This window comes from Dioscorea cayenensis, chromosome 7, assembly GCF_009730915.1.
Source record: "Dioscorea cayenensis subsp. rotundata cultivar TDr96_F1 chromosome 7, TDr96_F1_v2_PseudoChromosome.rev07_lg8_w22 25.fasta, whole genome shotgun sequence".
Lineage (NCBI taxonomy): Eukaryota > Viridiplantae > Streptophyta > Magnoliopsida > Dioscoreales > Dioscoreaceae > Dioscorea > Dioscorea cayenensis.
The window spans coordinates 9208456-9222856 of NC_052477.1; the positions used below are offsets into that span (position 1 = coordinate 9208456).

At 42.7% G+C, this 14401-nt stretch overlaps 1 non-coding gene across 1 annotated transcript; it reads right to left on the reverse strand.

The window, feature by feature from the left end:
- Positions 1–442: 442 nt before the first annotated feature.
- Positions 443–549, reverse strand: LOC120266087. Its single transcript, XR_005537930.1, has one exon. It is a non-coding gene; the product is annotated as a small nucleolar RNA R71 (small nucleolar RNA).
- Positions 550–14401: the final 13852 nt, after the last annotated feature.

Below are 14401 nucleotides of genomic sequence, written 5' to 3' on the forward strand. Positions count from 1 at the left end.
TGTGCAAGAATAGCATAATCCAGCTGATTTGGAAGTAGAAGGATCCGAAAACATGGCAGAACAAAATGAGCAACAACGAACACTATCCGATTATGCCAGACTTTCAGTGTTAGGGACACAATCAAGTACTGTGCGTTCCCCAATTACAGCTCAAAACTTCGAGCTAAAGCTGGCATTCATCCATATGCTGCAGCAGTCCGCACAATTTAACAGTTTGGCCGATGAGGATCCAAACAGTCACATAGAGAGCTTCCTCAAGGTGTGCGACATGCTGAAGATAAATAGTGTGATGGATGATGCCATCAAATTGAGAGCCTTCCCATTTTCCTTAAAGGGGAAAGCAATGCAGTGGCTACACTCATTAACTAGAGCATCAATCACTACATGGGAAGAGATGGTAGAAGCTTTTCTAGCCCATTATTTCCCTCTCAGAAAATCAGCAAAGCTTAGGAATGAGATCTCATCCTTTGTGCAGTTAGAATTGGAGTCTCTATTTGAGACAAGGGAAAGGTTCAAGGAACTCCTGCGAAAGTGTCCGCAACACGGATTCTCGGAGTGGATGATTGTTCAAACCTTCTACAATGGTTTGAACCTGAGTACAAGGCAAGTCTTGGATGTGGCCGCAGGAGGTACCTTAGGTAGAAAGACCCCCGATAAGGCTCGTCAATTTATTGAGGAAATGGGGTTAAATAGCTACCAGTGGAACGCTAGGGAGAAGAAAAAGGTGACCGATCTCCATGAAATTGATGTGGTAACTTCATTGGCGGCCCAAGTGGAGAGTTTGAGTAAGAAGCTAGATCTTATAGCTTCGAATAGAGTTGCGGCCGTGACCAATTGCACCGGTTGTGATGGAGGACATGCTCCCTCCGATTGCCCAATCGTCATTGGTGATGTTTCTTCAATTGAGAACGTTGACTTTGTAGGTAATGGAATGAGACCTCAAGGGAATCCATCACGACGAACACCTACAATTCAGGTGGAAAAAAATCATCCCAACTTTTCATGGAGTAATCAAGGACCATAGAAGACCATGGGGCCATCGGGTTTCCAACAACAACAACAAGCCCCTCAAGTGGAAAAAGCAAATTTCGGGGCTTGGAAACCCGAATGATAGATTTGGAGAAGCACTTGGCTAGATTTGTTCAATCGGCAAATACAATGTTTGAATCAGTCGAGGCTACACTTCGCAATCACACCACCTCCTTACACAATCTTGAAAATCAAATGGGGCAAATTGCGAAGTCTCTCTCTGAAATGCCACATGGAAGTTTACCAAGCAACACGGAAACCAACCCTAGAGAACATGTGAAGACGATCACTTTGAGAAGTGGTCATGAGGTTGAAGGGAGGCTTCCGAGTGAGAAGCTGAAAGAACACGCACCCGAGATTGTAGAGGTTGAGGAGGGAGCAAACAAAGAGAAAGAGGTGGCAACCCCACATTTCAAGCCAAGAATCCCTTATCCCTCTAGATTGAAGAATGACCAAGGGGATGAACAGTATAAGAAGTTCCTGAGTTTATTCAAGCAACTCCACATCAACATTCCTTTTGTTGAGGCATTGGCTCAAATGCCTAAGTATGCAAAGTTCCTGAAACACCTATTGACCAACAAGAGGAAATTAGAGGAGAGTGCTTCAGTGGTGCTTGATGCTTCATGCTCGGCGGTGTTGCAAAAGAACATGCCGAACAAGAAGAAAGACCCAGGAAGCTTCATCATTCCGTGTAACATCGGCAACTTAGGTGAGGAAATGGCATTGGCGGATTCAATAGCGAGCATCAACGTCATGCCATATACTTTCTTCCAAAAGCTAGGCTTGGGTGAGCCTAGGCCTACTCGGATGAATTTACAATTGGCGGACCGAACGGTGTGACATCCGAGAGGCATCATTGAAGACATGCTTGTCAAGGTGGACAAGTACATTTTTTCTGTTGAATTTGTAGTGCTAGATGTCGATGAGGATGCAGATGTACCCTTAATACTTGGGAGACAGTTCTTGCGGACTTCCAAAGCATTGATTGACATGGACGGTGGGGAGCTTACATTGAGAGTTAGAGATGATAAGCTCACATATCGCCTTGCTGAAGCCATGCGGCATTCTCTCGAATTTGATGATACTCTAAACTTTCTAGACACTACTGATGAAATTGTTGATGAATATATGCAGGAAATGTTCAACCCGAATCTGTATGAAGGATTGTTCAAACAAGAGGAGAGCAATGAAGAAGTAATGATGCTTGGTTCGACTGAAGAAGTAACATTTACCCTGGGGATCTTGGAGAATGTGCTCCGGAAAATGAAGAGGGCTCGAAGACGCCACCGAAAATGCTCTAAGACTGTTGGAGACGTAAAGGAGCCAAGGAAGTTGTACGAACCATTGCTAGGTAGTCCGAAGCCCGATAGTACACCCTCTACCCTCAAGAGACTTTGCTCATCATGCTTTCAAGCCATGGGTAAGAAGGCAACCTTCATTCATGAACCACCGTGAGGTAAGAAATATACGTCAAGCTTAGTGACGTTAAACAAACACTTCTTGGGAGGCAACCAAAGTGTTTACTGTTTTCTTACTTTTTAGTTTAGTTTGTTACATGAATAAACTGTTAAGTGTTGGTGTTTAATGTTTAGATGTTTGTGCTGCAATTTTATTGTGGGTTTTTTCAAATTCATCATGTGGTTTATGAAGAATTGGCGAAGTTTGGTCGTTTGAGTTCTAGTTTGTGTTTTTATCTGGTAAATTTCGCATAATAGGGCAGGCTCTGAGTGTGTAAACATGTTCAGAATATTTCTGCAGAGCTTGCAGGTTTTTTCTAAGTCATCCAGAGAAAACACACGGGCATGTGGAATTTCTGCATGCTCGTGGATGTGTACTGTGAGCTCATCCAGAGAGGGCACAGGGGCGTGCGGCTGCCCCTGTGGATGACCATGCGACTGGCGCACGCCCGTGGGTAATTTTCGTACGAGCGTGTGAATTCCTGCAGGGTTGGGCAGATTTTCCCGAGAACACACAGGGGCGTGGACTCGCCCCTGTGGGTGACCTTGTGAACCACACACCAGTGTGGGTAATTTCCGCACGCCCGTACGAAACTCTGCAGGTCGCTCCCTCCATCCTGAGAAAATACAGGGGCGTGCAGCTGCCACTGTGAGTTGGGCATGTGAATGTCCACGCCTGTGGGGAATTTCCTTACGGGCGTGCGTAAGACTTGATATTTTTCTCGATTGTCCAGGAAAGCCACAGGGGCGTGCATCTGCCCCTGTGGGTCGCGCACACGGGCGTGTGTAATTTCCGCTTGCCCGTGTGAGAGCAGTCAGAGTCAAAGGAGCGTTTTCCCGACAGACCACAGGAACGTGTGTACGCCCCTGTGGCGCTCTCGAAGTGAGGCGCACGGGCGTGGGCAATTTCCACGCGCCCGTGGGGATACACAGAATTCGAAGAGATGCGATATTCTCCTTTAAAACCTTGTGATCTGTCTCATTCTTCATCTCCAGTCGCCGAAAAATGGTTCCCGATCATCTTTCCGACCCTTCATCACTGTTTGGAGGAATTTTCTTCGCAAATCTTACCAAATTTCAGAAGTTTTCATATTCATTTCTTCGGTAACGTTTTTATCCTCTTTTCTTCGCCAATTATGGTTTTTCACGGATTGACTACTTTTAAATGCGAATTTTCATGCATGATGGATGTGTAGTAAGCATTTAGAAGTGGTTTTAAAATTGAATTATTAAGATTTTGTTGTGCACCCGCAGGGAGTTTTCATCGTCTGCGGATCCACACGGCAGTGTGTAATTTCCACGAGCCCTGCTGTGGAATTTGCTAGTAGTATATTGCTTCGGGATTTTTTTGATTGTTTTTCTTTTTGCATATAGGATATAAGCGCCTCAGACTCACCTCACCCGAGCCGATACATGTGGAATTCTCGAACCCCGACCATCAGGCTCTCTTCAAGAGACTTTCAGCACTTGGGTTTGGTCTGACTTACTTCGCGGATGTACAAGTGCTTCGACTTATTTAGCAGGGTGACCAGGTAATTAATGAGATTGATGAGATGCTGGCAGTAGGAAGCTGGAGGAGGATGCTGACGATTAGTGAGCCAGTTTACAGCACACTTACGCTAGTGGTTTTAGCATCCTTTGAATTTCGATTGCTGCATGGGAGAGTCGACACTACAGAGGTGATACAGTTTCGGGCATTCAGACATCAATTCTCCATGAGCGTCACTGAGTTTTCGATCAGGACGGGCCTATACAATGTCGCTTATACAGGTACCGTGGAGTATGGCCTACTACCAGTACATTTTACAGTCTCAGTCACTCCATATCATGCGTACAGGATTTTGTGTAGGCGTGGAGAGTACGAACTGGGATTATCGAAAGCCTCTAGTTTGTCCCTGTTCGCCACATGTACATGCATACGCAGTCATCGCTGAGTCCGTGACAGGTCGAGCAGATAACACAGCCGCTTTGACTAGGCTTTATCTGCTTTTCTTATACTCCATGGCTCGCAATGTACCACTTCACTTAGGGTGCATTCTAGCAGATGTTTTACAGTACCAGGGTCATTCGACGAGAGTGGGTCTACTATTTGCGTGCCCTTATATCACCAGACTCATTCTGGGAATGGGTTTGGGCAACGCTCTACGTGGTGCTGAGAGGACAGTTATGCACACCGCTTTTGCGTTTGATACGATCAGGATGATGGGATTAGTACGGAGGTTTGGGCCAGGGGTTTATATTCTCACTGCAGCTACCGCTGAGACCACCAAGAGCGAAGGAGATACTGCGGGGGGTGTCCAGCAACCTCCTCCATCTTCTGTATTACCGGGTACTCGAGCCTATGACCGTATTGAGAGGCTAGAGACCGATGTTAGAGAGATTCAAACTGAGATAGCGGAGCTTCGTGCTATGTAGTCGGCTTAGTACATAGATCTTATGGCCCGATTCGAATTCCTTCGAGATCTCCTAAGACCCAGATCCTCAGTTCCTCCAGCACCTCCATCCTCGACCCCAGCACCGGAGGACCCACTATATGTTTCCACTTCAGCAGCAGCAGCAGCGGATCCCAAGAGCGACTCCGACACTTGACCTTTCTTTTACTTGCATGCATTTTACTTTATTTTATTTTCTTGTTTTTAGACTTGTTCACTCAGAAAGAATTTTTCCTTCTGAGTTTATGTTATATTGCATTTATTGAGTTGTATTCATTGCTTCATCTTTTATACACTTGAGTTATTTTTGTTTTTCTTAAGCTTCACTGAACCCCCTCGTGTATGCGTGCAGATGGTCTTGTCATCTTGGGAATTAAGACTTAGTCATGGGTACGGCCAAGGTGCTTCGGCACTTGGCCGTGTGAGCTTCACAACCCGTTGAAACACTACTCCCAATGAATTAGCTTCATCAGACGCAACAATAGGAGTCAGGGAGTATTGTTTTGATTGCTTCTCCCACATCTATTTTTGAATGATATATTTTGAGTGAGCTTGCATGTGTACATTGAGGACAATGTACAACTTAAGTGTGGGGGGAGTTTCATAATGCGCACATCTTTTCTATTGTTCTTGATTGATATATGCTCACTTAGCCAATGGCGGTTCACCTTAGTTGCAATGATTGTATTCTTAAGTCTAGGAGAATTGTTAACATTGAATGTTTTCATGCTCTAGTTCTTGCTTGAATTTTTAGGAATTTTTGCCCGATTTACTTTTAGTGCACTACTCACTTTTTGAACTCTATTGGAAACTCATGTTCGATGTTAAAGGGACTAGTTAGGTTTACTTCTTTTGCTAAATTTTGAAAAAAAAAATTTGAAAATGAAAAGAAGGAACAAAATAGTTTTATTGTTTATTTGTATTTGTTGGGTGGAAAGAGCTACCACCTATGAAGTATGAAGCTACTCTCACAAGTCGGATACTAGTTATGCCCTAATGAGAGAAAGAGCTATCTCATAGGATGAGTGAAAGTTACCACTCGGGTAGAAAGAGCCACCACCTCCAAAGTGTGAAAGTCACCTTAGCGGCCGCTTTGGAAAGGGCTACCTTAGAGGATGTGTGAAGCTACTACCATCTTTTAAAATTTTTATTAATTTCGTAGATAAATAAGTCCCTTGTACTTAGAACTTTAAGTGAGTTCACACACTTACACGAAATTCGGGTTTGTTGTCCTTTTTGATTCAAGTTTTTAGCTAGAGCATTGATTTTTTCGTATTTAGTGTTGAAATTTTCCTTACTTGTAGAATACTTTCTTTGTATACCTCGGTGAACCTAAGGCCAAGCACTTTCAATATTTTCCTCATTGATGCCCAGAATGTTTTAATGTTTGCTTGAGGACAAGCAAAAGCTTAAGTGTGGCGGAGTTTGATAAGTGCTTGTACGATATGAATGCGAAGTGTTTATTCCTTATATTGAGCATTACTTTTCTCAGGTTTTTACATTAATATATGTGTTTTTATGTTACTTTTATGCAGGTATGGTTATGAGGCTGAGTATGAAGGAAATAGGCCAATGTGGATCGTAATGCACCTATTTTGGAGGAGATCTTGCTAAGGTTCAAACGCGAAGATATAGGACAGGTGTGAGATGTTAGAGTGTGTGCCAACCTTCTCGCATTCGAGTGAGCACATCCATTTGGAGGGGCACAAAAGCAGTCACACTCGAGCACTCCGTCTTATGCATATAAAAACAAGAGTTCCACCAACATATATATCATTGAAGAAGCAAGTGATTCACAACGTGAACGTGTGCCCGTTTGCGTTACCCCGATGAAAGTATGGAATTGGAACGCTAGTCAGGTCGAAGACTGTAGCAGAGCACTGTAGAAAACAGTAGTAAGTACAGTAGCAGCACTGTTCACAGCCGGCCGAGAAATTAGAGAAACAGATAATCCACACGGGCGTGTGGAAATTATCCACGCCCGTGTGGAAATTCCGCACAGGCGCGTGTAGCGTCCACGCCCGTGAGTTGCCCGATTACAGCCCTATTTAAAACCGATTCAGCCCCGATTTTGGTATTCTTTTCTCCATCTCTTCCCCAACTTGAGAGAGGGCTTCGGCTAGGGTTTTGAGGGGTATTGGCCAAGGTTTTGGAGAGGTTCTACGGCTCCAACATCATCATTCCTGAGGAGGAAGGTTGGTAGGGGAGCATCCGTCGAGGCATATCCTATACCGGACGAGGGAATCCTTGGACGACGAATAGAAGACTCTCCGCAAGACTATCGACACGACCATCGAAGGGGTTTCTTTATGGATTCATTACTTTTACATTCAATTTCTTTGATTGTACTTAGCTCCATGGAGAGCTAAACCCCTAGTGGGTACTTGGGTGATTGTGAACCCTAGGATGTATTCGTTTCTTTGAACTTCTTTATTATGCTTTCAATAAATTGATGTTTATTGTGAGTTCCAACCTTCAATGCTTGATTGTATGAATGTTTCCCCTAGAGTGACACTAGGGTTGAGAGTTCTTGTTGGTAACCTTGTGATTGAGTGACACACCACGAGCGTTAGACAAAGCTAGGTTGGAGAGGGTTGAGAGGGTGAGTCGAGAGGTGCGAGGGCGTCTCCTTTCCCCTCGGACGTGATAGATTCTACCTCCGTTCCTTGAGTTCTTTGCGGCCATAATAGAGTGAATGGTCTAAGGGATGAACCACTGCTGGGGCCTAGTTGCGCGTGCAATGGAGTGAAGCGTTGAGGGGATCCTAGTATCTAGGGCTTAATTGTGGCTAGGGACCTTTCGCCTGGACCAAAGGGTTAGGTCTATAATTAGGAAGCGATTTATCACTTGGAATCCCTAGAGCTTATTGCAACTTTATTCGAGTGCGAGGTTGAGAGGTTATTTAATCTCTCCTCCGGGAGATGAATAGAGTTAGGCATAGTTGACCTTAGATTTGGGACTATGTATGTAAGGATTTCCATGACTCACCATTGCATTGATTAGGAAGCATAATAGAGAGTTCTTGCACTTGAAGCGATTATCCTAGGTCAAGCATCATCCGAGTACCGCATCTTTATCGATTGCCTTGCCTCCTCCTTACTTTTGCTCTCTTACTTGTTGCTTTTAATTGTTTAGAATTGAATCATTATCACACTTATCATTGTTGATACTCCACATAGCTAAGAATCGAATTAAGTGTCTTTACTCACTACTCCCTGTGGATTCAACCCCGCTCACCCGGGATTATTAGTTCGACAAACCCGTGCACTTGCGGGATATATGCAAGGGGACCTTGTCAACTACCATCAAAATCACCCGAATACAAACCTTCAATCCCCTATCTAGCAAGGTTAAAGCAAGATAAGGAGGATGTTTAATTCATGAAATTTATTAACATCTTTAAACAACTCCACATAAACATCCTCATAGTCAAGGCATTAACACAAATGCCTAAATATGCCAAGTTTTTGAAAGATCTCCTCACCAGCAAAAGAAAATTGGAATAAGAAGGTGATGAGTGCATTTCATATCATATTTATTTGCCCTTAATTCTTTCTTTTACTCGTCCTTTAACATATTTTTGTGTATATTCAGTACTATTGTGGTTATATTTGAAAAGATTTTGCTAAGTGCTCAAGCTAACACAGGTAGAGCATGGGCGTACTTTGTCCAAGTAATAATTTAAGCATGGGGATGCTTTCAGGCCAAGCACGATCTCAGAATGACTGTGTCATCCCCCTAATTATTCAAGTCTAAAGATAGTTTCTACCCTAATGTGGAAACACGCCTAGGATGCTCCTAACACGGTCATGCATAGGCGAAGCACAGGTGGAGCACGACTGTGTACCTCCCCGTAATTCTCCCAGGTGAGTACTTAGCCGATTTACTCAGAAATCTGAATAAGATAGCACAGTCCAAGAATGACCATGCTTAGACCATGTCAAGCCTGAAATTAGCCTTTTAACTCCAACTTTCTAGGGTTTCAAGATCATCTTTGTTTAGCGATTTTATTCTCCATAGGGAGGACTTGCATGAGGAAAAAGATCAAGCTTCATCACACCATCTATGGGGATCAAGGATCAGTCAAAGGCACAAGGGGAGTGGTGCTAACATCAAGGAATCTCAACTAGGAAGAATATCTTGAGATGGAGGGAGTCATGTCTTCTATCTTTAGATCTTTATTCGTTTCTTCCATGTTGTGCCCATCCATGAGGGGCTAACTATCCATGGTGCCTTGGAATGTTAAACTATGATTCTTTGTATGCTTTGAATACTTTATTCAAATATTCTATGGAGTTCTATTGCTTTCTTGTGTTTAATCATGTGTTTGCATAACTTGATGTGTTTGATTTCTACAGTTTCTTGGCTAAAACTTGGTGTGTGGATTGCCATAGTTGTAGTTACCCTGTGTGATTGCAAAACTTGATGTGTATGAAGCCACAGTTACCTTAGCAAAACTTGATGTATTTGAGAACCATAGATGTAAAATTGCTCTTGGGCACACACAAGAACCATAGAATGTAGCTGGTAGGTATTAGAAGCATGTTAGAATGCAATAGCTCATATGAATCATCCCGGGGCATTGCTCTCATGTTGTTAAAACCTTGATCCTAATCTGCTTGATAATTCCATATGTTCTTTCCTTTACTTGTTTCATTTTCTTTCTTTAATCCAAACCTATCTCTTGCTTAAGTAGAGATTAGAAGAAGAATTAGTACTTTAAGTCTAGTCTCTGTGGTTCGACAACCCTACCCCTCACGGGATACCCCTCACGGGATACCACTGTATTACTTGTTGATAAAATGAAATGAAAGTGAGAATAAAAGAAACAAGAAAGAGAGAAGCACAAATAGATAAGAGGTAAGGCAATCGATAGAAGTGGGGTACTCGGATATTGTTCCACCTAAGACAATTACTTCAAGTGCAAAATAAACTATTATATCTCCTAATTGATGCTTAATGAGTCATGGAAATCCTTAAACACACGGTCCCAAACCTAAGGTCAACCGTGACTAACTCTACATTTTGTACCGGCGGAGAAATCGATCAATCTCAATACCTCACACTGTGTAGAGTTGCAAGACACTCTAGGGATTCCAAGTGATAAACCCTATTCCAATGTATAGATCTAATCCTTTGGTACAAACAAAAGACCCCTAGTTTCAATTAAGCCCTAGGTGCTAAAGTCACTTCAATGCTGCACTCTGTTGCTTGTCCAATTAAGCCCAAGCGGAGGTCATCCCTTAGCCCATTCACTCTACTATGACTGCAAAGAACTCTTGGAACGTGGAGGTAGAATAAATCACATCATAGGGAAAAGGGGATGGTCCGCTACTTCTCAACTCACCCTCTTGATCCTCTCCAATCTTGTAATGTCTAACCCTCATGGTGTGTCACTCACTCACAAAGGTTACCAATGTAGACTCTTAACCCTAGTGTCACTCTAAGAGAGAAATCATGCAACAGGCATTTAAGATTTAAACTTAATTAAAGACATCAATTAAGGAAAACGTAATAGAAGATTAATGAAACAAATGCATCAAAGGGTTCATAAATCCAAGTACTCACTAGGGGTTTACCTCTCCATGGAGCTAGTTACAATCAACAATGAAATCGGTGCCAACAAAAGCCATAGGAAAACCCCCTCGTTATTCATGTCGATGGTCTTATGGTGTAGCCTCATCTTCTTTAAAGGGCCCCTCGCTGGATTGGTGCCGACAAAAGCCGCCCCAATAACCTTTTTCCAAGCAGACCACGGTTTCGAATCCATAGAACCACTCCAAAGACTTGCCAAAAGCCTCTCAAAGCCCTAGCCGATGACCTCCCAAAAGATAGGGAAAAGTTGGAGAGAAGGATGAAAGATGGATTGCAAAATCAGGCTGAATCGCGGCTTAAATAAGGCTAGAATCGAGCATCCACATGCCCCTGTGGATTCTCCACACAGGCCTATGGAATTTCCGCACGGGCATGGAGAATTTCCACACGCTCATGTGGATTCTCTAGAAACCTGATTTTCTACCGGCTGTGAACAGTAAGTGCTACAGTGTATTGTTACAATGATTTGCTATAGTACCTACTACGGTATTCCACCAAAACACTCCCAATTCTACATTTCTCATCAAGATAACATAAACGGGCACATGTTTGTGCCATAGATCGTGTCACTTCTTCAATAAACAGGTTCATTAGCGAAGATCTTGCTATCATTGCACCTGTTGGGATACGCAAATGTTACTGACTTCTTACCCCTTCAACTCATTGTAATGGCTTGAATACATGGAGGTTGGCACACATTCACATATCTTAGAGCCCCACTTGTGTCTTCACGTTTGTTACTTGCAAGATTCCACAAAATAATACGTTCATGATCTACTTTTGGCTTCTTTGCTTAATACTTAGCTTCACAACCCTACATGCGTAAAAGAACACAAATACACATGTGTTAACGCTTAAACCTAATAAAAGTAATGCTCATCATAAGGAAAGAATACTTTGCATTCTTAACACACAAGAACTTATCAAACTCTCCCACACTTAAGCTTTTGCTTGTCCTCAAGCGAAAAGTAAACATTGAAGCATAACAGAAGGAAAAATTGAAAGCGCTTGGTGACAAGATACCCTTGCGTATATCCCGCAAGTGCACGAGTTTGTTGAAGTAATAATCCCAGATGAGCGGGTATCGAATCCACAGGGAGTAGGGAATAAAAATACTTAATTCGCTTCTTAGCTATGTGAAAGATCAGTAGTGATAAGTGTGACAATGATTCAATTCTCAAAAGTAAAAAACAACAAGTAAGAGAGCACGAGTAAAGAAGGAGGTAAGGCAATCGATAAAGATGGGGTACTCGGATAATGCTCCGCCTAGGACAATTGTCTCAAGTGCAAGAACCCTCTATTATGCTTCCTAATCAATGCAATGGTGAGTCGTGGAAATCCTTAAATACATAGTCCCAAATTTAAGGTCAACTATGCCTAACTATATACATGTCCCGGTGGAGAGATTTGATAACCTCTCAACCTGGTACTAGAACAGAGTTGCAATGAACTCTAGAGTTGCAATAACCTCTCAACTTCGCATTCATATTTATGGGTTGCTTCTTCCTTAATTTCAACTTGGAAGCAATCTCTCTTCGCCAACTCTCCTTGCATCATTTCTTGCTCACAAACATACTATCTACTTAAACAATCATCACATTGAATGAACGGTTCTTCATGTATCCTCTCAATCTCGACAACATCATACTCGTTCCGCCCCACTTCTTCATTGTCATTCAATACCACATCTTCTCTATAACGAACTTGACTTGCTTGCTCAAATACTTGTTATTCCTTGGAGAGTGTGTCAAGTATCCCTCCTAATTGATGCTAAAGGTTTTTATAGGGGGCTTCATGACATCTTCGTGCATTCTCCATATTTTGGATGCAGACATTGGATGCTTTAATAAAGTTAGCTAATACTCTTTGTAGCTGAAGTGCATCCTCTCCGAGTATCTTACCCTTGTGATATTCCTCTTGAGGTGCCTCCCAATGTTGACCACCATTATTCCATAATAAGTTTGGGTAGCACACTTCAATTGGATGATATGTATTGTAACATGGAATGCTTTGTTGTCGTGAAGTCACAATTCTATCAATTTTTTTACTGAGAGCTTCGACCTGAAAATATAGAGTAATGAGTGGATCAAACATCATTTAAACTTCTTGCAAGAAAAAGTAAGATACGACATAAGAAAACAAATGAGAATGATGGAAGAATAAGAAAGTGTGAAATAGAATGAATGGTAAATAGCTAAGAAAACAAAGTGCAAAGTATCTCTAAATGCCTACTCCTCGGCAACGGCGCCAAAAACTTCACAAGATCCCCTTGCGTATATCCCGCAAGTGCACTGGTTTGTCGATGTAATAATCCCGGATGAGCGTGATAAGTGTGACAGTGATTCAACTCTCAAAAGAATCCACAGGGAGTAGGGAATAAAAACACTTAATCCGCTTCTTAGCTATGTGAAAGATCAGTAGTGATAAGTGTGACAGTGATTCAACTCTCAAAAGTAAAAAACAACAAGTAAGAGAGCACGAGTAAAGGAGGAGGTAAGGCAATCGATATAGATGGGGTACTCGGATAATGCTCCGCCTAGGACAATTGTTTCAAGTGCAAGAACCCTCTATTATGCTTCCTAATCAATGCAATAGTGAGTCGTGAAAATCATTAAATACATAGTCCCAAATCTTAGGTCAACTATGCCTAACTATATACATGTCTTGGCGGAGAGATTAGATAACCTCTCAACCTCGCACTCAAACAGAGTTGCAATGAACTCTAGGGATTCCATGTGATAAATCTCTTCCTAATTATAGACCTAACCCTTTGGTCCAGGTGGAAGGTCCCTAACCACAATTAAGCCCTAGATACTAAGATCACCTCAACGCTTCACCACAGTTGCACGCGCAACAAAAGCCCCCAGAGGAAGTTGATCCTTTAGACCATTCACTCTATTATGACCGCAAAGAACTGTAGGAACGGAGGTAGAATCGATCACGTCGGAAGGGAAAGGGGACGCCCTGCACCTCTCGACTCACCCTCTCAACCCTCTCCAACCTAGCTTTGTCTAACGCTCGTGGTGTGTCACTCAATCACAAGGTTACCAATAAGAACTCTCAGCCCTAGTGTCACTCTAGCGGAAATGTTCATACAATCAAGCATTCAAGGTTGGAACTCACAACAAACATCATTTAATTGAAAGCATAATAAAGAGATTCAATGAAACAAATACATCCTAGGGTTCACAAATACCCAAGTACCCACTACGGGTTTAGCTCTCCATGGAGCTAAGTACAATCAAATAAATAGAATGTAAAAGCAATGAATCCATAGAGAAACCCCCTCGATAGTCGTGTCAATGGTCTTGTGGAAAGTCCTCTACTCGTCGTCCAAGGATTCCCTTGTCAGCATAGGATACGCCTCGACTGAAGCTCCCCTACCAACCTTCTTCCAAAAGAATGATGATGTCAGAGCTGTAGAATCTCTCCAAAACCCTAGCCAATAGCTCTCAACACCCTAGCTGAAACCTTCTCTCAAGTTGGGGAAAAGATGGAGAAAAGAATGCGGAAATCGGGGCTAAAATCGGCTTTAAATAGGGCTAGAATCGGGCATCCACACAGTCCTGTGGATTTTTCACCCGCCCCTGTGGAATTTCCACACGAGCGTGGGTAATTTCCACACGCCCGTGTGGATTCTCTGAAATTGTGATTTTCGGCCGGTTGTGAACAGTGTTGCTACAGTACTTTTACTATGATGCTCTACTACAGTACCTGGCCTAAAATACTTCCTGAGTCCATACTTTCATTGAGGTGATGCAAATGGGCACACATTCACATCGTGGATCGCTTTGCTTCTTTAATGACGGGCAAGTTGGTGGAGATCTTGTTCTATGTGCATAAGTCGTAATGCTTGAGTGTGACTGCCCTTGTGCCCCTCCAAATGGT